The sequence below is a fragment of the Herpailurus yagouaroundi genome, unplaced genomic scaffold (assembly GCF_014898765.1).
Source record: "Herpailurus yagouaroundi ecotype Mexico unplaced genomic scaffold, PumYag 28, whole genome shotgun sequence".
Classification (NCBI taxonomy): Eukaryota; Metazoa; Chordata; class Mammalia; order Carnivora; family Felidae; genus Herpailurus; species Herpailurus yagouaroundi.
Window position 1 is genome coordinate 86,477,354 of NW_024412376.1, and position 25,633 is coordinate 86,502,986.

Sequence of the window (25,633 nt, forward strand, 5' to 3'; positions counted from 1 at the left end):
AGAACTCACTTTTCTCAACAGCTTTCAAATTTATTAATTGCCACAGAACAAAACTTTCAAACATTGGGCTAAATTTCTGTGCCTCTGTTCTTTCAGGAATTTTGGCTCTTCAAGCACTGGCTACCTTTCTAGCCCCACCTTCTATTTTTTCTTCAGCTCTTTGATACTGCTGAAAGCTGTCTGGCTCCTGGCCTCTTAGCAGCTCTCTGCTGCCTGGCTTCTAAGCCTCTTTGCACTAAGAATGAGCAAATGCTTTGAAAGGAAAAAGAAGTGAGGAGAAAGTTGGTGTCACTTCATTTGACTTCTTTGTCTTAGTATATTGTGTCATCAAGACTTTGGTGCCTCAGCAGCTCTTTATTAAATTATCTGCCTTTTTTGGTTGTTTTCTGTGGAAGTTTTGATGAGCTATATGCCATTCCATCCTGGCAGAAAACAGAAATATGTGTAGTTGATATGTTTTAGGAACATGCTTTCTTTGCTTAATATTTTTAGGACTCTTTTTATGACTAAATCTGGATGGATATACTGGTAGATAAATAAATTCCTTATTCTGGTTTATTTATGGAATACTATAATTATAGTGTAGTGAATTTAGTCATTAGCCTATTGTTAGATGTATAGGTTAGATGTATAGATGTGTGTGTGTGTGTGTGTGTGTGTGTGTGTGTGTGTGTGTACAATTATAAATGATGCTTTGTAAACCATGAATATTGTATTTATAAGATAACTAGAAATGGCATTACTGGGTTAGATATGCACATTTTCAGTTTTTGTTAGATACAACCAAATTATTTTCTGTAAATGGTTTAGTATTTTACAAGTTTTGCCACATCCAATCACTATGAAGTATCAATCTATTGAAGATTTCAAAATATGAGAAAAATATGGTACCTTTCAAAAATTTTTTGTTTAGTATTTCCATAATTACCAGTGAAGTTGAGTATCTATTTGCATGTCTGTTAGTCATTTGTATTTCTTTTTTCAAGAATGCTTTTTATAAAACCACATTAGTAAAAGAAAGGATAAGAATCATATGATCCTCTCAACAGATTCAGAAAAAGTGTTTGACAAAATACAGCATCCTTTCTTGATAAAAACCCACAACAAAGTAGGGATAGAGGGAACATACATCAACATTATAAAGACTGTATATGAAAGACCCACAGCTAATATTATCCTCACTGGGGAAAAACAGATCTTTCCCTGTACAATCGGGAACAAGACAAGGATGCCCACTCTCACCAATGTTTTTCAACATGGCACTGGAAGTCTTAACCTCAGCAATCAGACAACAAAAAGAAATAAAAGGCAACCAAATCGGAAAGGAAAAAGTCAAACATTCACTATTTACAGATGACATGATACTCTATGTAGAAGACCTGAAAGACTCCACCAAAAAATTCCTAGGACTGATACACGAATTCAATAAAGTCACAGGATACAAAATCAACATACAGAAATCGGTTGCATTTCTATATACTAATAATGAAGAGGCAGAAAGAGAAATCAAGGAATAAATCCCATTTATAATTGCACCAAAAAACCTAAGATACCTAGGAATAAACCTAACCAAAGAGGCAAAAGATCTGTTCTCTAAAGACTATAGAATACTGATGAAAGAAATTGAAGATGACACAAAGAAATGGAAAGACATCCCATGCTCATGGATTGGAAAAACAAATATTGTTAAAATGTCTATACTACCTAAAGCAACGTACACATGTAATGCTATCCCTACCAAAATATCACCAGCATTTTAAATAGAGCTAGAAGAGACAATTCTAAAATTTGTACAAAACCACAAAGGACCCCAAATAGCCAAAGAAATCTTGAAAAAGAAAAGCAAAGCAGAGGGATCACAATTCTGGGCTTTAAGTTATAGTGATAAGACAGAATGGTACTGGCACAAAAACAGACACGTAGATCAATGGAACAGAATAGAAAATCTAGAAATGGACCCAAAGCTATATATACGGTAAACTAAGCAAGAATATCCAATGGAAAAAATATATAGTCTCTTCAACAAATGGTATTGGGAAAACTGGACAGCAACATGCAAAAGAATGAAACTGGGCCACTTTCTTACACCATCCACAAAAATCTGTGAAAGACCTAAATGTGAGACAGGAAACCATCAAAATCCTGGAGGAGAACACAGGCACCAACCTCTTTGACATAAGCTGTAGCAACTTCTTACTGGATACATCTCTGGAGTCACAGGAAACAAAAGCAAAAATGAACTCTTGGGGCTTCTTTAGGATAAAAAGTTTCTACACAGGAAGGAAACAATCAACAAAACTAAAAGGCAGCCTTCACAATGAGAGAAGATATCTGCAAATGACATATCTGACAAAGAGTTAGTATCCAAAATCTATAAAGAATCCCCAAACCAAATAACCCAGTTAAAAAATGGGCAGAAGAGATGAACAGACATTTTTTCAAAGAAGATTTACAGATGGCTAACAGATACATGAAAAGATGATCAAACATCACTCATCATCAAGGAAATGCAAATCCAAACTACAATGAGATACCACCTCACACCAGTCAGAATAGCTGAAATTAACAACTCAGGAAACAACAGATGTTGGTGAGGGTGTGGAGAAAGGGGAACCCTCTTACACTATTGGTGGCAATGCAAGCTGGTGCAGCCCCTCTGGAAAATAGAATGGAGGTTCCTCAAAAAGTTAAAAATAAAACTACCCTACAACCCAGCAATTGCACTGGTAGGTATTTACCCAAAGGATACAAACAATGATTTGAAGGGACACATGCATTCTGATGTTTATAGCATCATCGTCAACAATAGACAAATTGTGGAAAGAGACCAGATGTTCATTCACAGATGAATAGGTAAAGAAGTGGTGATATATACATATACATATACATATACATATACATATACATATACATATACGTATACATGTATATGTATATATATATTTATGGCTGAGTAATTTTCTTTTGTGTGTATATATATATATATATATATATACACATACACACATACATATATACATACACATATATACATACATATATACATATATATACATATACATACACACACACACACACACACACACACAAAAGAAAATTACTCAGCCATAAAAAAAAGAATGAACTCTTGCTATTTGCAAGGACATGGATGGAGCTAGAGACTATTATGCTAAGCAAAATAAGTCAGTCAAAGAGAGACAAATATCATATGATTTCATTCATATGCGGAATTTGAGAAACAAAACAAATGAACATGCAGAGGAAAGAAAGAGGCAACCATAAAGCAAACTCTTAACTATAGACAACAAACTGAAGGTTGCTGCAGGGGAGGGGGTGTGTGGGATAAATAGGTGATGGGAATTAAGGAGGGCACTTGTGATGAGCACCAGGTGTTATATGTAAGTGATGAATCACTGAATTCTACTCGTGAAACTAATATAACACTTTATGTTGACTAACTGGAATTACAATAAAAAATAAAACAAGCAAAAAAAATGCCCTTTATATACTTTTCCCAATTTTCCAATGTGTAATTTTTTTCCAGTTGACTCAAAGCCATTATGTGTATATTTTTGATATTACCTATTTTCTTGTTATGCATTTACAAATATTTTCTTCTTGTCTGTTCTTAATGTTTTCTTCTGATGTTTCAGTGTCTCATGATCACATCGCTCATTTTGGTTGTTAATTCATAAACTTCTTTCAATACAGTTAAACATATGGCCTATATGATTGCTCCATTTTATTTACAAATTATCTGGATTTTTATGTGTATTTCCTAACATATTGTTAACTTTAATGAATTTTCAGAGGTTGTCTATAAATAATGTATTTTTTTCCTGTTTGTTGGAGATAAAGCTTATTTTTTTCTATCTCCATCCCTACTTTTCAATCTTCTCCTGCCTCTAACTCTTTTCTAGATAATCATCTCCCTTCTCCTCTCCCCAGTCCTAAGGCCCTGCTGTGAGTGTATATGTATGTTAACAATATAAGGAAGCCATCGATTATATTAATTTGTGATAGTCCATTAGATTTAGTTAAAATTTCCTTTCACTATCTCTTAATGTATAAAGACTATATGCTAATTAACTTTCTTAACTGATATCATCAATTTCTTTCCAAATGCATTTTAATTTCTGCCCAGTTGGGGGAGATAATGTGATCTCCAATTAATGAAAGTAGACTCTTACATTTCTCCTTGCATTTCTAACTTTTCTTTTTCCTGCTGCATATATTTTGAAACACTATTGTTAGGCCACTCTGCTTTAGTATATTTTATTTTTGTTGATTTGATATTTTATAAAAATGAAGTATAATTTTTAATGTAATGCCTCCTGCCTTGAAATCTGTCCATTAATTTTGTCATTTCTACTTTTTTATCTTGCCTCCTTATTTTTATTTTTTGCATTTTATTTTTTTTTTAATTTTTCTTTTACTGTTTATTTATTTTTGAGAGACAGAGAGAGACAGAGCATGAGTGGGGGAGGGACAGAGAGAGACACACACACAGAATCTGAAGCAGGCTCCAGGCTCTGAGCTGTCAGCACAGAGCCAGATGCGGGGCTCAAACCCACGGACTGTGAGATCATGACCTGAGCCAAAGTCGTACATTCAACCGACTGAGCCACCCAGGTGCCCCATTTTGCACTTTATTTTTAATGCTGCCTCGTGTAAACGGTCTTTATCTGAATTATTTTTTAATGTAATATGAAATGTGTATATTATTAAGAAAGGTTGTGTTAACAAATAATTTTCATACTTTATTAGCTTATAACCACAGTTTATATTTGGTACATTTTAGATGTACATAACAGGTTAGCGGGGGGGCCTCTTCTCATTGTAAATATTCAGGGCCCCAGACTAAAAGACCCACTGTCTCATTGCTAGTCACTGTGCCAGAGGAAAAATAATGCTCTGCAGGGTGTTACATCATCCGTTAAATGCTTAATAAACATCCCTTCCACTTAAAACCATTGGCAAGAACTAATTATATGACTCCATTAATCCAAAGTGGGGATGAAGGAGTCAGGTAATGAAATCCTACTATGTGTTTGGAAGGCAGAGAACTGGAAGTATTAGACTGGCTACACAAATGTCTTCCAGAGAGGGTCTCTGCTTTAGTTCAAAAACTTAGCTCATTCAACAATGGTAGTCATTAATGATATTTTTGACACTGTTCCTATAACCTTGTTTTATGTTTATTATTGAGAATTTTTTTTTATAATTTGTTTCTACCTCCAATTCAATTGATTACATTAGGGTTGTTAATATCAGTGATGGTAATCACTGCTGACAAAGATAGGTTGAAAATTTTTGACTTTCCTACTCATAAATGTGTTTTATTTTTTTAAATTGTTTTTAATGTTTATTTATTTTGAGAGAATAAGATAGAGAGTGAATGGGGAGGAGCAGAGACAGAGGAAAACAGAGAATTCCAAGCAGGCTCCATGCTGTCAGTGCAGCCCAATGTGGGGCTCAAACTCATGGAACCATGAGATCATGACCTGAGGTGAAATTAAAAGTTGTATGTTTAACCGACTGAACCACCCAGGCGCCCGTCAAATTTTAAATAGTAGTTTGTAATCCAAGTTTTTGTCATCATAACTTATTAGTAAGCAGTTTTTAAAAACTAGTATAAATTGGAATTTAACTTTTTTTGCATTTAAGATTATAGTTAGTAGGCCTAAGGACTGTAGATGGTATGGTAGGAAGAAGCAGTCCGCTAAATGTGCTTTAAGTATACACTTATTCAAAAGAAATATACAAATTTAAGAGGAAATAAATCAAGTTTGGAGCTATAATTTTGTATACAGAAATTATAATTGGTTCAGGAACTCCAGTATTTAACCTAGTATTTCATTTACTGTCAAATATTAAATTGGTTCACTGATCTAAAGGAAGAGGTAGATTACCTAGAGAAGCTTAGGTTGGTAACTCCCAAGAGGTTTTATTTTTATTATTATTATGTTTTTAATGGTCACTTATTTTTGAGAGAAAGAGAAAGTACAAGCAGGAGAGGGGCAGACAGAGGGGGAGACACAGAATCCAAAGCAGGCTCCAGGCTCCTAGCTGTTACCACACAGCCCATCGTGGGGCTTGAACTCACAAACCATGAGATCATGACCTGAGCCAAAGTCGGACACCTAACCAACTGAGCTACTCAGTGTCCCCACTGCCAAGAGGTTTTAAAATGTGGCATTAGTAAATTTACCATTACCCACAAGCTATTTTATTTCAGAAATTTTATTTTCTAGTATGCCCGTCCCATGGCAGATAAAATTCATGGACAGGGTCATGTTAACCAAGCTCAGGAGAAAGATATAAAATTCAAATATCAATTTACAGTAAGACCTATAATTACTTAAAGTACTACATAAAGGAAGCTACATGGGAAACCTAATTATAACTAAGATGCCAGTATAAATTTATAATAAGAAATACAGGTATCTAGGAGACCAGGTACTTAAGTCTCATAGTAAGCACATTTTCTTCCTAGGTGCCATGTGAGAAACTACGTTACAAAAATTGAAAGATGGTTTGGGGAGCATATAATCAGAAAAGGCAAGTCAGTTATGTGATTTGAAGTTTGATAGCCTCAAATTAAGATGTTTCTTGAGGACCATGAGAGTGTCTTATTCATTTTTGTAATCTGATTGTGTGGAACATACTAGAGGTTAAAAAAAAATCTGTTGAATGAATGAGCACTCTATACAGAAGAACATATATATTTCAGTTGCTAAGAAATATTTTATTTGCTGTATTGAACATATGGCCTTAAAAGCGTATTATTGCTAACAGTGATAGTAAGGGGAAAACATCTATGAAAATAGTAGCTAATCAACTTTCTATAAAAAGCTTCTTCAAAATGAACATAAATATCTAAGGTAGGACTGCCCATTGCATGACTGTAGGGGCCCCATTTGGTTAAAATACAGCATGCCCCCTGGAGTTGCACAATACAGTAGAACTGAACCGTATTCAGGTTATTTTTACATTTAGAAATGAGAAATAAGAAAGGTAAAGTGGATTATTAAAAACATGCACCATTCATATAGACTAGTTGCTGAAATTGCATATTCATAATAGATAACTCATTATTAGAACAATATCAGTGCACAGTTTCAATGCACAGTTATTGAAATAATGCCATCGAGAACCCAGGATCTTTTCATTTTTTAGCATGTAACTGGTAAAACCTGGTTTTCTCAACCTACACCCCTTTGTACCTGAAACTGTCTTCTTCATTTTTTTTGGTTGCTGTTGTTGTTGTAATTGTCCTTTCTTTTTAACTACTATCATTTCAATAACCATTATCTGCAGAACTTATCTTCCACTGAGTGTTTTCAACTTCTATTTTCATTTTCTCAATTAGATAAATTAAGTGTCTTAAAGATTACATATTTGCTGATGCTGTTAATTGTAGGAGTGATAAAAAGCACCTGAGATTAATCATTTTAAAAGCAGGAAAAATGCTGCTTGAGGGGAGGTGAGTCATTTAAAATACTCCCAAGGATATTGCAAAGTGTGACAAACCAAAAGTAAAAAGAAGAATAACATTTTAGGCCCTTTTCATGTCTTTGGGTTCATCCTGAGTAAATGCTTTGATATCTGGTTGGATTGGTACTTTAGTATAGTCTTATTTGATTAGCTATTGTAGGCTGAAGATCCAACTCAGATTACTTAAATGAAGAAATACCTCTGTAATATATTACCATTTGTGACTGACCTTTTGTGCTTGGGCTTCAGACGTGTTTTTAGCTCTGTTAAAAAAGGGCAAGCCTAATTCCTATGAACATCGGACTTGCCTTGTTTTAACATGGTGACAATAATTTCCTTTCAGAATTGTGAAAAGCAAAACACATTATATTACAGTTGCCATTGAATAGTCCATGGGACATAATAGGTTTTTCTTTTGGCATTTGACTACAGCTAGTCCCCAACTTAAGATGGCTGGGCTTAGGATTTTTGGACTTCATAGTAGTGTGAAAATGATGTGCATTCAGTAAAAACCATACTTCTTACTTTGATTTTGGACATTTCCTAAGCTAGTAATATGCGGTAGGATGCTTCATGATGCTAGACAGTGGCAGCAGCCACAGCTCCCAGCCAGCCACGCAATCCTGAGGGTAAATAACTGATATACTTACGACCATTTTTTACCATACAACCATTATGTGTTTCATTTTCAGTGCAGTAGTCACTAAATTACATGAGATAGTCAACACTTTATTATAAAACAGGCTTTGTGTTACGTGACTTTGCCAAACTATAGGTTAATGTAAGTGATCTGAGCACGTTTTAGCAGGCGAGCCTAAGCCATAATGTTTGGTAGGTTAAATGTATTAAATGCATTTTTGACTTACAATATTTTCGGCTTATGATGGTTTGTAGGGACATAATGATCCCATCATAAATTGGGGGAGATCTGTATTAGTAAAGCAAAAGGATTTTTCTCTAGCTAAAAATTCAAGCACATTTTTTTCCTTTTTTCTTTCTTTTTTTTTTTTTGTTTTGCTTTCTGTTCATTTTAACAGTCCCCTAAGATATTTCATATAAGCCCTTTCATTTCTAATCTGCTGCATTGTATATGATGTTGGCTGTTTTCCTATTTTTCAAATGGCAGTATAGGTTGATAAAAAATAACACTCAGACTTTAAGTTCCTAGAGAGTAAAAAGTTTAACAAAGAAACTATTTTTTCTACTGGATATAATAACTGGTTATATGGAACATAGCTTAGAACTTAAAACCTATAGGATATTTTGTTTGCTAAACATTATTTTCACGGGTGCTTTTACAATGTTTCTCATTATTTTTTAATGATGTTCGTTTTTCCCCACATTCTTTCCCCTCCCCAAATTCTATAAACTTGCCAAGGTCTAAAAATGCTGAAGTATACTTAGTGACTTGGCATACTAAGTGACATAAGTCAGTCAGAAAAAGACAGATACCGTATGTGTTCACTCATATGTGGATCTTGAAAAACTTAACAGAAGACCATGGGGGAAGGGAAGGAGAAAAAATAGTTACAAACAGAGAGGGAGGGAGACAAACCATAAGAGACTCAAATACATTGAACAAACTGAGGGTTGATGGGGGTGAGGGAGAGCAGAAAGTGGGTGATAGGCATTGAGGAGGGCACTTGTTGGGATGAGTATTGGGTGTTGTATGGAAGCCAGTTTGACAATAAATTATATTTAAAAAAATGCCAAAGTATGGTTTTGGTATAAAAATCAGAATCCATTGAGGATAAGCTGTAGATAGGTTTTAGTTCTATTTATTAAAGAGTCTTGAAGAAATTAATATTCTTTTCCTATATAATCCAAATTCTAAGATACATTTAAGAAAGTGGGGCGCCTGGGTGGCGCAGTCGGTTAAGCGTCCGACTTCAGCCAGGTCACGATCTCGCGGTCTGTGAGTTCGAGCCCCGCGTCAGGCTCTGGGCTGATGGCTCAGAGCCTGGAGCTGTTTCCGATTCTGTGTCTCCCTCTCTCTCTGCCCCTCCCCCGTTCATGCTCTGTCTCTCTCTATCCCAAAAATAAATAAAATGTTGAAAAAAAAAAAAAAGTAACCAGAAAGTAAGGGAAAAGTGCACAGAAACATCCCTCATATAATTTTTGTGTAATTGTGAATATTTTGAAAATATGTAAATATTCAATAAATTCAAGATAATTACATACAGTGGATTAGTTTATTAAAATGTTGTTTATTGAATACCTAAACATGGGAGATACTTACATTACAGTGTACAGTATGGAAAATAGAATTATAAGTTGCATTTTAATTTTCAAAAACATGCATACCAAAATCTTATAAAACACACAAGGATATTATATATTCAATAATTATGATTATGTAGGCAGTACACTTTGAAATATCCTTTCTTTTTTCTTGCTGTTCTGAAATGTTTTCAAATGAATATTTTTTGAAAGTAAGCATTACTGAAAAATATGGAGTCTCCTCATTGCAAACAAATCTAAATTATAAGATAAATATATTATCTATAACTCCTGCTGTAGCATCTATTTCTGTGGCATAAATACTTCCACCATGGCTGCTTATATAAACAAGTCATTGGTGGAAATTCTGAAAATTTAACAATTGTTCTTTGAGCTAGTGTGAGCCATTCTAACATTTCAGAGACCTGATTACTCATCCTGAAAACTACGTACTGTATGTAGTAGTACTTCTTTCCTAGTAGAAGGCATTGAGCTCATGAGCTCGGCCAGGAGGAGGGGGGAGGTGGTGCATGTGGTTGCCGCAGGCAGCCACTGTGCCTCCTGGTCTTCTTCGGGGCCACCCACCCACTGGCTCCACAGCAAATCTCTGAGTAAGGAAGAAAACATGAAACTGCTTGGGAAATGCAACAATCCAAATGGCCAAAGGCACAATTATAAAGACTAATACTGTTACAGGAGTGGTTATGAATATGACCTACCTCAAAAAGAATATGGAGGAAGCAATTATGAAACCCCATGATCATAAGAATCTGGATCTGGATGTGCCATACTTTGCAGATGTTACAAGCACAACAGAAAATGTAGCTGTATATATCTGGGAAAACCTCCAGAAATTTCTTCCTCTGGGAGTTCTTTATAAAGTAAAAGTATATGAAACTGACATTACTATTGTAGTCTATAAAGGAGAATAGCTTTCAGGGGTTAATACTATAAAAAAATTAATTTTCCCCACATTTGAAAAAGGTCTTTATCCCCTTGGACTATTAAGGAGTCATCACGTAATTGTCATCCACATTGTGCTCTGGCGTGATTCATATGTTGAAATCATTGTGTGTTAAGACCTGTTGTGAATTCAAATCTATTTTAAAATTAAACTCGTAAAACTTTCTGAGTATCATTCAGAGAGTCTTTTATCTATAAATTAAAAATCACATCATTTTCAGTAAAAAAATATATACAAATAAAACAATAGAATAGACTATTTATAATCCTTTTATAATTGAATTATCCCCTGGGTAACCAAATAGTTACATCTCCTTGTAAATAATTATTCCAGCTATAAATGAATATTCAATGATAGAATGAACTATCACAACTTTTCTGTCTTCAGTGAATTCTTGGATCTAGACTTTAAGCATCAATGGTAGGGGAGAGGAGGCCGTTCACACTTGGGAGTAAAATAGACATGGTCCCTACTATCAATTGTATAGTGGGGAGAAAATAGCCATTAAAGAAATGTTTTTAATTGTGTTTCAATTTAATCTGCATGTAGTGACCCTCTGCTCTATAAGTTAAAGTTACACATTTTACCATTCCTTATACTTATTCTGTTGCTAGATCTAGTTTACTTTTTCAGGGTTTATATTATAGACTTTCCTGCAACCCTAATTTTTCTAGATGGTTTTCCTAGTTCCCTAAAAGAATTCAATATTTACCATCATCCCTTTACTAACCATGTTCATATCATTAAAAAACTGTTTTTGAGTTCTCAGTTTTTGAGTCATCTTTTGGTTATCTGGATTTGAATACTGAATAGTTAATTTTTTAACCATCCTTGAACTCATGGGCACTCAACATGTGTTGTCTCATTTATGTGAATGTTTGACATTTGCCTCTAGATCCAAAGGTAACTTTCTGATCTTCACTCGTACATTTTTTTTCTCATCAGAAATTTGAAGACACTGTTCCTCTGTATTCTGGCATTTAATGTTACTTGATGAAATTTGAGGCGAGCTTATTTTTTTCTTCTTGAAGAAATTGACTTGCATTTTCTGCCTCTATCTAAGTAATTCTTTATCATGGACACAGAACAGTTTAACCAGAATCTGTGTCATTTGTTAATATTCTGTTAAAGTTCTTTCTGATCTATAGTGTAATATCTTTAGATTATTTTCTTCTTTCATGTCAGAGACTGTGATTGTATTATATTTCTTAAGTTTTTTTTTTTTTAAGTTTTTTTTTTTCAACGTTTATTTATTTTTGGGACAGAGAGAGACAGAGCATGAACGGGAGAGGGTCAGAGAGAGAGGGAGACTCAGAATCGGAAACAGGCTCCAGGCTCTGAGCCATCAGCCCAGAGCCTAACGTGGGGCTCGAACTCACGGACCGCGAGATCGTGACCTGGCTGAAGTCGGACGCTTAACCGACTGCGCCACCCAGGCGCCCCAGTTTCTTAAGTTTTTTTATTGCATTTGCCAGATTTCTGATAAATAATTTTCACATATTTGATCATGTCAGTGTGCCTACTTACCATCATCTCGCAATGTGAATCTTTAATATGTTTCTATTTTCTCTTAATTTCTTATAATTGCCTCCATTATTCTCTTTTTATAACTTATTTGACTTTTTATCATGTTTATTCTAATTCTTCCTATTTCTAATCTATACATTCCATTTGAATATTTTGCCTCTCAATTATTGTCCTTAGCTGTGAAATCTTATGTTTCAACTCATTTTGTTTTCTTTCCTATTATCTGTGTGATCCATTTCAGCTCCTAATTTCTCTAAATTCTTCTATCTCTCCAAATATTCTTGAGAATAGTTGTTGAGTCCTTGGATTCTGTTTCATGTAAATTCTTTGTGTTATTTTGCATATGATGTTTCATTCTTTGTTTTATCTTTTGCTTCTCTCCACTTCAAACCTTTTCTTTCTTTTCTTTTTTCCCTATTATAATATGTTTAAATAGTTTACGTATGCAAATTATTTTCCGTTTTTAAAAAAATCTTAAAATGGACAGCTTTGTTCAGATCTTAAATTTGCTCTGATTTATGACTGAATCGTCCTTGACTCATTTTTGACTTTCAAAAGACTATTTTCTGTTACTGCATATAAAGGCTAAATACTATGATCTGCACACTTTCTCCACTTGCACATTTGGAAGTGCTTGTGACAGTTTCCTGGACTGTTTCCTGGACCACCTAAGGCCTCCTCCTTCAGTGTGTGCTAGATCAGGATTCCTCTCACTCAAAGACATCTCTTCAGCAGTTTCCCCCACCCCCCTCATCATCAATATTAGTTTTTCTTCTAGATAATCCCAGCTGCAGACAGACAGGCTTATATATCACATTAAAAAAAAACCTGTTTCCTTAATCCCTCGTCTCCTCTGATCACTGCTAAATGTCTCCATTTACTGCAAACTTTCTCATAGTTTCTATACCCATTTTCCCCAACTCTTCTCTTATTCTTCCTTGAGCCTATCTGGTTTTCAGTCTCCACATTTGCACAGGAATGGCCAACAGTAACTTCAATGTGGCTAAATCCAATGGTGAATTCTCAGTCCTCATCTTACCTATTAGCAGCATTATTTATTTTGGGGAGAGAGAGAGAGAGGGAGAGGGCAAGCAGGGGAGGGGCAGAGAGAGAGGGAGACAGAATTCGAAACAGATTCCAGGCTCTGAGCTGTCAGTGCACAGCCTGATGGCGGGCCCAAACCCACGATCCGTGAGATCGTGACCTGAGCCAAAGTTGTACATTTAACAAACTGAGCCACCCAGGTGTCCCAAGCAGCATTTAACTTAGCACCTGACACCATTCCTTGAAACTTCTGTGCATAACATCTGGGACACCGTCCTGCTTCATTGACCATATATGTTTAATTTCCTTTTTTGGTTCCTTCTGATTTCCCTTATTGGAATTCTCTTAGGCTCTGATTTTCAATTTCCTGTACTTCCTGTTTTCTTTATCTCAAAACCTTGACGTCAGCTTTATGTACTATCTTTATGTTGACAAAGTCACATGTTTTACCTCCAGTAAGGATCTTTTTTTTTTTTTTTTGGTGGGGGGAAGAGGACTACTTTTTATTACTTTTATGTACAGAAAATTCAACAGTGTACACTTACCCCAGTTTGGTGGTCAGTTCTTTGGCCTTTGCCTTTTCCAACTTAGCAATGCAAGCCACCCGCTTTGGACCCAGAACGTTGCCTCTGCAATGACAGTGGATCTCATCATATCTATCATTTTCATTAGTCCTGATGGTTTCTACCAGCTTAACCAGAGCTCCTTTGTCTTCTGAGTTAACCTGTGTGAAGGTGACAGTGGTGAAGGTCTAGATGCCCCAACCTGGCCTTCCTCTGTGGACTAGATGCCCCAACCTGGCCTTCCTCTTGGTAATGCAGAAGGGAACTCTCATCTGATGACACAGGGCAGGCGGGAAGACAACCAGCTTAATGGGATCCACATCAGGTGCAGTCACTACCACCTAAGCTTTCTTGTTTTCCACCAAGGTGGTGACAGTATTAACCTCAGCTTGAAGGACAGGAGGCCTCTTAGTGGAGACAGTCCCTTTGCCAGCAGCTTTCTTCTCAGCCTGGACTAACAACCTCTGCTTCTTCTCTTGCTTTGTCTCTAGTCTCTATTTGTGGGTCAGCCTAAGCAGTTGAGTAGCTGTTTGGCGGTCCAAGGACTGGGTGAACTGGTTTATTGCAGGAGGTACTGTTAGATGGTTAGCCTAAGTAGCCCTTTGCTGCTGCTGACCAATATAGCAGGGCTATTTGACAAAGAGGGTGAGGTTCCTTTGGGGCTGGGTGTCCTATCTGATGCCAAGATTCTTGGGTCTTTTCTCACTGAGCGCCAATCATCAAATCTCCATTTGGGTGTCTAAGTGGGCATTTCAAAATTTACATATCCACAGCCAAACTTCTGGCTTGACTCCTCTCTTTCACATCCTTACCTAATCAGTCAGAAAATTCTATTGGCTCTAGTTTCCAAATATATCCAAATTTTAACCTCTTTTTTAAATCTACTGCTAGCACTAGCATCCTCTTTTCTCTGAATTAGTCATATAATTCCCTAATGGGTCTCCTGGCTTCTACGCTTGTTCTTCCTAGTGTCTATTCTCAGGACCATGGTCAGAATGTGCCAATTAAATTATATGTTAGATTAAGTCTCTCCTCCATTCAAAGCACTCAGTGGCTTCACTTCTCATTCCATATAGAAACCAAAATACATACAATGGTATAAGACCCTATGCCATGTACCTGCCTCCACTTCCACTCCAATTACCCTTTTATCTCACCTTCTAATCTCCACTTAGCTCACTCCATGTAAATACCACTTCGAGCTGGCTGTTTCTTACACTTGCCTTTGCACCTGCTGTCTGTACTGCCTGGAATCTCACCTTTGCCTGTACATGGTTCATCCCCTTTCTTCCAGTCTTTACTTATTTGTCATCTTCTCTCTCTTCTCTCTAATTCTTCCACTCAATTTATCTTATTCTAATAGGCTGTAGACTTATTTGAGTTTTGTTTGTTTTTAAAAGCTGTGTCTAACTATTAGAATGTAAACTCTGTCATACTAAGATATTTTTGTCTGATTTTTTACTGTCATTTTTTCACTGCCTAGAACAGTGCCAGATACATCATAGATTCTCACTAAAAAGTGGTTAAGGGAATGAATAAAAGAATAAGTAGCAAAAGGTCTAGGCCTCAGCTGCGGCTCTGTGGTATCTGAGCTGGGTTCTTTTTCTTATTGTTTTATTAAATGCCAGCTAAAACTGTGGCACTCCCATAGCTTTTAGATCTTTTACATAACTCAGTATAATATCCTGGAATATGGAAAATCCTGGTGATACTTTCTCACTCTACTGATGTTTCCCTGTATCATGTAAGTTATTTTTACTTTCTTGGAGTCATCCTGATTTGCCCAGGGCTGATGAATCACTCCAGTTAGCTTCGCTCAAAATTAGAAAGTGTTGAGAATTTACATAATTTTTTCTCATAATTTCCTAAGTATTGCTTTTTTGGGGGGAGATGGGGCAGGGATGATACCTTTTTTTTTTTTTTAAACTAAGATCACTTGTGTTTTGTTAGCTACTACATTTTTGGGTTGGGCTTTTCATTTTATCTCTGTCATAGTTTGGCTCCTGCTGGTGAATTTTGTTATTTTTACTATTTTTCTTCATTTTGTTAAATATCAAAGGGGGGACGTTTTTCAATACTGTTTTAGTCTTCTATTTTTGCAGGAAGTTCATGAATTATATTTTATGTTTAATTTTTTTTTTTTCAACGTTTATTTATTTTTGGGACAGAGAGAGACAGAGCATGAACGGGGGAGGGGCAGAGAGAGAGGGAGACACAGAATCGGAAACAGGCTCCAGGCTCCGAGCCATCAGCCCAGAGCCTGATGCGGGGCTCGAACTCACGGATGGCGAGATCATGACCTGGCTGAAGTCGGTCGCTTAACCGACTGCGCCACCCAGGCGCCCCTATTTTATGTTTAGAAGTACAGTAATATTGGGGTGCCTGGGTGGCTCAGTCTGTTAAGCATCCAACTTCGGCTCAGGTCATGATCTCACGGTTCATGAGTTTGAGCCTTACATCAGGCTCTGTGCTGACAGCACATAGTCTGGAGCCTACTTCGGATTCTGTGTCTGCTTTCTGTGCCTCTCCTCTGCTCACACTCTGTTTCTCTCTTTCTGTCAAAAATAAACAAACATTAAAAAAATCAGAAAAAAAGAAGTACAGCAATATTTAAAAATAAGCCAAAAATCCGTGCTATTGGCATGTTTTTGTGTCTTTGTTTCTTATTTTAGTTAAAGTATGCAGTTATTTGTTGCAAGTTTCGATACCATTATGATATTTTTTTCAGGCTGCTTTTTATTTTTCCAGCTATAGATTTTACTGCAAGAATTTCTATAACATTTTCCTGAACTGTATGATTATGCATTTTTCTTTTGTTTCACACATGAAAACAATTGTTTTGTGATTTGTAAAAGTCTTTATAGTTAAATAACAGCAATGTTCAGCAGTGTTAAATATACTCAAAAACAAAAAAGGCTTCCCAAATGTTAAAGAGATCTTTATAAGGAGGTTTTCTTGAAATTCATAATATAAAAATTGAAGCAAGTGAACTTTTTATTAAAAATTTGTTAATACCTTACATGCAAATGACACAAATTGAAAAACACTTCACCTGTTTAAGCAACATTACTCCTCATGAACACGTTCTCGGCTATTAAGTCTACCATTTAAAGATGGGCAGTATGATTTGCTTCAGGAATGAAAACTGAGTAATAGTTTGAAAATGCCTATCCTATAATCGACCCACAAGACTAAGTTGAATATTTCTTTTAAAATCACTTCACTGAAGGGAATTGAGAGTACACTTAATGTGCTGAGCACTGAGTAATGTATGGAATTGTTGAATCACTATATTGTACACCTGAAACTAATATAACATAGTAGGTTTGTTATACTAGAATGAAAATAAAATGAATTTAGGGGCGCCTGGGTGGTTCAGTCGGTTGAGTGCTGACTTCAGCTCGGGTCATGATCTCATGGTTCGTGGGTTTCAGCCCGCATCAGGCTCTGTGCTGACAGCTCAGAGCCTGGACCCTGTTTCGGATTCTGTGTCTATTTCTCTCTGCCCCTCCCCCACTCATGCTCTGTCTTTCTCTGTCTCAAAAATAAATAAACATTAAAAAGAAATTTTTAAATAAACTGAATTTAAATATCAAAAAAAATCCTTTCACCTAATAAACAAATGCCTTAATTACATACCTCCATCTATCTCCAGAAACAGAAAAGGTCAGTGGGATTCTGAATTTTCCCCATGGTTTGTTTTGCCAAGACTATCTATAACTGCTTCTCTCTACTCCCCTTCCTGCACGTGGTTAGGGGAACTGATTCTCAGGCTCTTACCATTAAAATTTGTTAAGTTCCAGCATCTATAAATAACACTGAGGCAACAAAAGAAATGGAACAAATAACAGAAGACATAGAGACCATAAAAAAGAGGAATCAGGAAAATACGTATATGAATAGAGAAAGAATAGAAAAATTCATAGGTTGCTACTTTGTTTTCCTTATTAATATTTTGAAATCATATGCATTTCTCAGACAGAAATACTAAACAATAGCTCTGTAAGAGTGTAGCAAAAAGAAGGCAAAGTATGGGGCATAGATACATGGAATATTACCATTTACATTGCTAATTTTTTAAGTTCTAACTTAGCACAGCAGTATTTTAATTATAGTTTCTAAGTAGTAATTTTATATTGAGTATAGATAATTAAAAATAATTTAATTAATAGAAATGAACAGAGATGTATGTTTAAATGTTTAAATTCTTCAATTTAAATAAACTAAGTATATCTTTCTCTGTTAATGGGATTTATTTTGGCAGGTAATTCCTTAAAATTTGAAAAATAATTTGGAAAACATGATAGGGTGGAAAAGTATTGCCTTTTCCAACTATATTAGAACTTATATAGAACATTTATATCAATGTTACATGTTTTATGTAACCTAATCAATAACGTTAAATAACTGACATGTATTAAATTACTGGTTCTTTTAGATGCTATAGTAAAATGATTATAATTAGACATATAAAGGACTTGTTTATCAACAGCTTTATAGACTGAATTCTAGCTTTTTTCAGGTTGAATTGGGAACCTCTGTGCATGTACGCTATGTGCATGTGTTTTCTGTCTTATTATCTTTAATACTTGGGAAGTAATGGAAATAAGTAATATTTCAAAAATATTTCATCATTTTTATTTTAAATAATACTTATTTGTCTTGTTTAAACCACTTTGTATAATGCTTCTTTCATCCTATGTAAAACAGAAGAATTCCTGCTTTTTTAAAAAGCGATGGAATTAAACATGAGAAGCTTACTTTATTTTTCTTAGCATTTGAATATGAATGTTGCTTTCTCTTCTCTCATGGAGTCATGAGCTCCCACCTCAGGTATAACAGCATAAAAGCAAACAGCTTCTGAAAAAATATTTGGCAGACAAAATGAATGCCTGTGGTGAGTCTCACCTTTAGGAAAGTCAAAGAACAACCAAAGGTATATTTGTAAGAGATTATTAGATAAGAGAAGTGATTTGCACACTGCTGGGATTCACATACTTCTCTGTGGGAATTTCCTTCATAGTTAAGATGTTTCTGAGAGAATGTGGTAAACTGCTTAGGTATCTACACATGCATGGGGGGCATATGGACGATTTTCCAACAGAAAGATCATTTTATTTTCCAAACTTAATGTTTTCTTGCTACCTTGTAGATTATGCAATATATTTCACTGAGTAACCATGGTGGTGCAGTAATTCTCAGGTTAAAGCTTTTTCATGAAACAAAGCTTACATATTTTTTTTTGTAACAGCAGGAAACATTGGGCTGCAAAGCAAATCACAATCTTTTGAGACTAGGGCCATGCTGTGTAATTCTGAGTTCAGTGTGTCTTGGGGGGAGGTGTGTTTAATAATTTTTTTTTTTTCCTAAGGCAGTTCTATTTTGTCTGCCTTGAGATACAGAAAACATTCTGTTCAACTGAAAACTCTATATTGGTAAAAGTAGAAATTTGTAATTGTTAAAATTAAACAAAAAATTGCAAACTGTTTTTTGCTTTGTCTTTACAATGTGTTGCTGATTGAAAACACCTTCTTCCTTTTTTGGGCACATAAGTAGGTTGTTTTAGTGTACTTTCATGTTTAGGGTAAAAAAAAAACAGAAAATGACAGTACTGAACAAATTGGCCTTTGTTAATTTAGTCATGTAGAATTTATAAAACACATTTGCTCTTTGTGAGTTTTCAACATATGTATGTGTGTCTGTGTGTGTAAATTATTTTTTGAATATTTATTTAACGGGTCCATGAAATCTATAGAGAACATAAAAAATAGTTCTCTCACTTCTATCATATGACTGAAACTTAAGGAAAATAAGCCTACAAATATTTAGGCTCATGTGGACAATAGCTACTTACAGATACATCCAGATGTTAATAAGCTCAATAAAGTAAATTTATCTTCACATATTGCTTATATATCCATTATTTTTTAAGTTTGTTTATTTATTTTGAGAGAGGGAGAGAGTGTGCAAGTGGGAGAGGGGCAGAGAAAGAGGAGAGAGAGAATCCCAAGCAGTCTCTTCACTGACAAAGAGGCTTGATCTAACGAACTGTGAAATCATGACCTGAGCTGATATTGAGTTGGACACTTAACTGACTGAACCACCCAGGTGCTCCTATATATCCATTATTATATATTTGTAAGTAAACAATTATTCTCTGAAAATAACACTAAAAATACAAGTACTAAAAATTTGTTATCAAGATTAACTGAAACACTTTTCACCTAAAGCCCTGTCATTCATTAACTATATCAAAAATATTTGCTTTGATATTTGTTTTATATTCTTTTTTCTCATTTATATTGTCTACAATGGGTATAGTTTAATTTTGGATTTAGGATGTCTGAGTACATATTGGCATATATTTTTTTCTTAATTTTGTATCATTCTGTACATTTATTATGATGGAAGACTGTTAATGTCACATTGCAGAGAAGCTTGTGGAATAAGCGATATATAGCTATCTTTGCAGCTACCACTATCTGTTCTCTGACCATAAATATTCAAATTCTGCCCATATGAAAAATTCTCTCTTCTTTCCCAAAAGTCTCAACCCATTATAGCATTAGCTTGAAGTCTATCATCTCATCATCTAAATCTTATCAATTTGTGATGGTGCTTCTCAGGGCTGTTACCTAAGTGGTAGCTCCTTAAATATAGCTTTACTTAATACAAGACTTATAAACAAGAAAGGGAATTTTTCCTGTCTTTATCCAACATACAGTAGGGGAGAACAAGATAGGATGACCTCAGTAAATACACATAAGGAGGGAGAGAGAAGGACAGAAGACACATAGGAATCATCGGTCCATAACAATTCTGAAATCCAGCTAGGCAAATTTTGTGAGTTTCTGACTAAACTTAGGGCTCAACTAAGATGAGGTTAATATACCACCATAAATTTAGAATGAATTAACAGTGACAATAACTTCAACTGTCAAAAAAAATTCTAAAAATTTTTAAGTTAGTGAAACAGAAAGAGAATCAAAAATACATTTGCCAAGCCAGTTGAGGTTATATTAACTAAGTTCTCGACTCTATACATAGTCATATACATATTTACTCATATACATATTTACTTGCTTTTTAGTGCATTTGTTTGTGTGCTTTTTGCCAATTATTAGTGTTCAGGAAAAAGGAGAGTTAATATCAGAAAAAAGAAAACAGAGGTCATAAATCTGAGCTCCTGACAGAAGCTCTCATATGGTTACTGTGGCCAAATAACTGAATTTTAGTCATTGGAGTGTGCGTAGATATGATATCTACCACTTCCAGGCCTGGCTCTGACACATTGTTTGTCCTCTATCCTATTTTGTCCTCTATGCTATTTTTCTTTCTGTTCAGTGGGGATTGCCAGAGTCCTCTAGGAAGCCAGGTTTTGAAGATGGTGGGTTTGCTCTAAGTCTGGGTTCCAGAGAGACTGAATACCTTATACGCTGCCCTCACCCCATCCACCTTGCTGACCTGAAGCATTTGTTCTCAATCTTATCTGAATAAGACATATTTATTGTGACTGTCTATTTGTTATAACAATGTAGGTCAATACTATATTTACACATATTAGAGTGGGTAAGAGCTCAGATTCTGGGGACAGACAAACTAAGAGTAAATTAATTATTAGCTGTTTAATCTTCAGCAAAACACTTAATCCATCTATACCTCACTTTCCTCATATGTAAACTGGGATGATGATAATGTGAGAGCTTTTCTCAGGATTAAATGAGTTTATATGTATATTTTTAATATATGTAGAAAGCTTAGAACAGTGCCTAGCACATAGAAAACAGCCTAAAGTATTTTGGTATTATAATTATCATACACTTATTATTTGATTTTTCTCCTAATTTTTTTTTCAACGTTTATTTATTTTTGGGACAGAGAGAGACAGAGCATGAACAGGGAAGGGGCAGAGAGAGAGGGAGACACAGAATCGGAAAGAGGCTCCAGGCTCTGAGCCATCAGCCCAGAGCCTGACGCGGGGCTCGAACTCATGGACCGCAAGATCGTGACCTGGCTGAAGTCGGACGCTTAACCGACTGCGCCACCGAGGCGCCCCATGATTTTTCTCCTAATTTAAGTTCTCAAGATTGATCTCTGTTGATACATGTCAATTTAATTCATTTATTTTGACTGTTAGATAGTATTCTATTATGTTAAGGCCCACGACTTCGTTATTTCTTGCTATGAATACAAAACGTAATAATATGGGTATAAAGAACATGTGACATATTCAGGAGTATAGTTATTTCTATGGTAAGAAAAGGAAAGGGGAGAAGGGATGAACTGTATGCTTTTCTTGTAAATGGAAATTTTAATAATTATGGATGGTAAATACATAGGTTTCTATTATATTCTATATTTTCTCTAATTTTGAAAAAAAATAATTAAAAAGCAGATTACTTGTGATATATCTATATGTATATGTGTGTTTTCCTGAAACACACATAGCATAAACATAAATGGTAGAATTAGCTTAATTCAACCTTTTAGTATTAGCATATTTCATTGAATCTAATATGCCATCTAGTGTTAGATGCCTCATTACTTCATATAATACTAAGAAAGAAAAAGTATTTCCCATTCTGACTTTAAGAAACCATACATTGGGGCATCTGTGTGGCTCAGTCGGTTAGGTGTCCAACTCTTGATTTTGGCTCAGGTCATGATCTTATGGTTGTGAGATCCAGTCCTGCTGGATCTATGCACAGCATGGATCCAGCTTAAGATTCTATCTCTCCCTCTCCCTTTGCCCCTCTCTTCCATTGCCTCTCTCAAAAGAAAGGAAGAAAGAAAGAAAGAAAGAAAGAAAGAAAGAACAGAAGAAAGAAAGAAAGAGAAAGAGGGAAAGAAAGAAAAAGGAAAGGGAAGGGAAGGGAAAGGAAGGGAAATAAAGGAAAGGAAAGGAAAGGAAAGGAAAGGAAAGGAAAGGAAAGGAAAGGAAAAAAAGGGAAGGAAAAGAAAAAAAAAACCGATGCATTGTAAGATGTGTTGTAGTTTTAAAGATATTGAAAAATGGGTGTCTTGGAATCAATAAAATGTGGGTTTTTTTTCTAGTGGCAGTTTTTATTCTTTCAATAGACATAAGTATCAAGAAATGATTAATTTATTAATTAGGTTTATTGATATTCTTTTTTTTTTAATTTTTTTAACGTTTATTTATTTTTGAGACAGAGAGAGACAAAGCATGAATGGGGAAGGGTCAGGGAGAGGGAGACACGGAATCTGAAACAGGCTCTAGGCTCTGAGCTGTCAGCACAGAGCCCGACGCGGGGCTCGAACTCACGGACCGCGAAATCATGACCTGAGCTGAAGTCAGCCGCTTAACCGACTGAGCCATCCAGGCGCCCCAGTTTATTGATATTCTATTCATATAACATTTTAAAATTAAATTTAAGGGTTTGATTCAATGAGCTTTAATAGTTCTATAGCCACCACCAAAATCATATAATAGAACATTTCCATCGCTTATTTATTTGTTTTTATTGAGGTATAATTGACATACATTATATCAGTTTCAGATGTACAAAATAATTTTTCGATGTTTATATATATTGTGAAATGACCACCACAATAAGTCTAGTTAGCATTTGTCACCATACATTGTTACAGAATTTTTTTGTAATGAGACTTTTTTTTAACCTTCTTAAAATTTTTTTATTTTAATTTTTAAGAAACAGAGAAAAACAGAGCACAAGCAGGGGAGGAGTAGAGAGAGAGGGAGACACAGAATCCAAAGCAGGCTCCAAGCTCTGAGCTGTCATCACAGAGCCTGATATGGGGCTCAAACCCACAAACATGATATCATGACCTGAGCCAAAGTTGGATGCTCACTTGACTGAGCCACCCACGTGCCTCAGTGAGAGGTTTTCAGATGTACTCTCTTAGCAACTTTCAAATATGCAGCACAATATTAACTATAGTTGTCATGCTGTACCTTATATCCCCATGACTTTATTTTATAACTGGAAGTTTGTACCTTTTGACTCCCTTCACCCATTTGCCCACTTTCCACCCCACCTTCCAACACTTCCTTACAGTGAGTTTTCTTTCAATGACCCATCGCCTTTAGCAGCCACTGTTCTACTCTCTGTGATTATTATTATCTTTTAGAAATTCATGTAGATTGAATCATAGCGTATGTGGACTTTTGCCTCTTTTTTTCACTTAGTATAATAGTTTTTGGATTTCTCTGTTGTTCAATGAGTCAATAGCTCGTTCTTTTTTTATTGTTCAATTGTATTTCAGTAATAACTATACAATATATTGTTTATACATTCAAAAGTTGATGAGGTATTAGAGTTGCTTCAAGTTTTAAGCTACTGTGACTGAAACAGTTATGGATATTTGAGTTCAACTTGTTATGTGAACATATGTTTTCATTTCTCTTGGGTAAATGGGTAGAGTGATATCAGTGAGTATGTATTTAACTTCACAAAAGACTGCCAAAGAAGTTTCCACAGTGGCTGAAAAATTGTGCATTCCCACTAGAGATGTATGACAGTGTCAGCTGCTCCTTGTCATGATCAACATTTGATACTTTCTTTTTAATTTTAGCCATTGCAGTAGGTGTGTAGCTTGAATTTCCATTTTCCACATGATTAACAATATTGAGCACCTTTCCATATGTTTATTTGTTGTTTATAATCGTCTGTGAAATGCCTATTCATATATTTTGCCTAATGTCAAAGGCAAACAAAGGCAGACAGCAAAGTGGTAAGGACAGATTTTAATCAGTAATATGTTATTACACTAGGGAAAAGAGTCCAGTGTGAAGTGAACTCAACTTTGATTGTACAGAAGTAACTGGGTGTTTTAAGGGGAGAACAGAGGAATATAGAGGGAGATGAATAGGGGCCGAGTAGAGTCAGGGAAATGAAAAATTGCAAAAAATGGGAAGAGAGACTGGTCCTGTGAAACCCACATTGGTTTATTAACTGGCACACTTATCAAAGCTAGGCTGCCACCCTCCCACAGAAGCTGGGAGACAGGGACTCCGTCTGCAAGTGTTGACACGTACCAACAGGAAACTCTTGGCGGCATAGTCTGAAAAATGGGTAACTGTTTTGTCAGTTTTCTCAGGCAGACACTTTAAGGGGAGCTACGGTCACTTTTAGTGGCTTTGACCTATTTTATTCAGGGCTTTATAAGCCAAGGTTGAGGCCTAGACAATAAAGGGCTCAGAAGAGCCTGACTAGAGTTTCGACAGGAGAGAATATTTGTCACTACTTCATTGATTTTTGCCTTCTTATTATTGACTATAGGATTTTTTTAAACATATATATATATACTCTGGTTATAATTCTTACTAAGATATTATGTTTTTAAAATATTTTTTTCCCAGGCTGTGGCTTGGTTTTTAATTTTCCAGATCTGTAGTTTCTTTTGAAGAACATTTAAACAAATTTTGATGGAGTCCAAATTAACAGTGTTTGTATTGTATGGTACATAATTTTGTATCCTATATAAGACATTTTTGCTTTACTCAAGGACACAAAGATTTTCTACTAGTTTTTTTTCCCAAGAATTTCTGTAGCTGTAGTACTTATATTTATATCTAAGAACCATTTCAAATTTAATTTTCGTATATGGCATGACCTACAGAAAGAAAACCTTTTGTTGGCATTGGATATAAAAAATTGTTCCAGAAATGTTTGTTGAAACTATTTTTCTTTCTACATCGAACAACCTTGGCACCTACATAAGATATGAACACATCATATATGTTGGTCGGTTTGTGAATTCTGTTCTGCTCTACTTATCTATGTCTGTCCTTATACAAACTCCAAACTATTTTGATTACTGTAGTTATAGAATAAAT

General features: G+C 35.3%; 1 protein-coding gene and 1 pseudogene across 1 annotated transcript in view; one reads left to right on the plus strand and one right to left on the minus strand.

The window, feature by feature from the left end:
* STPG2 (sperm tail PG-rich repeat containing 2) overlaps window positions 1-25,633 on the plus strand; it is a 554,759-nt gene that overhangs the window by 495,420 nt on the left and 33,706 nt on the right. The window lies entirely within an intron of this gene.
* Window positions 13,760-15,088, minus strand: LOC121039878 (60S ribosomal protein L7a-like; annotated as a pseudogene).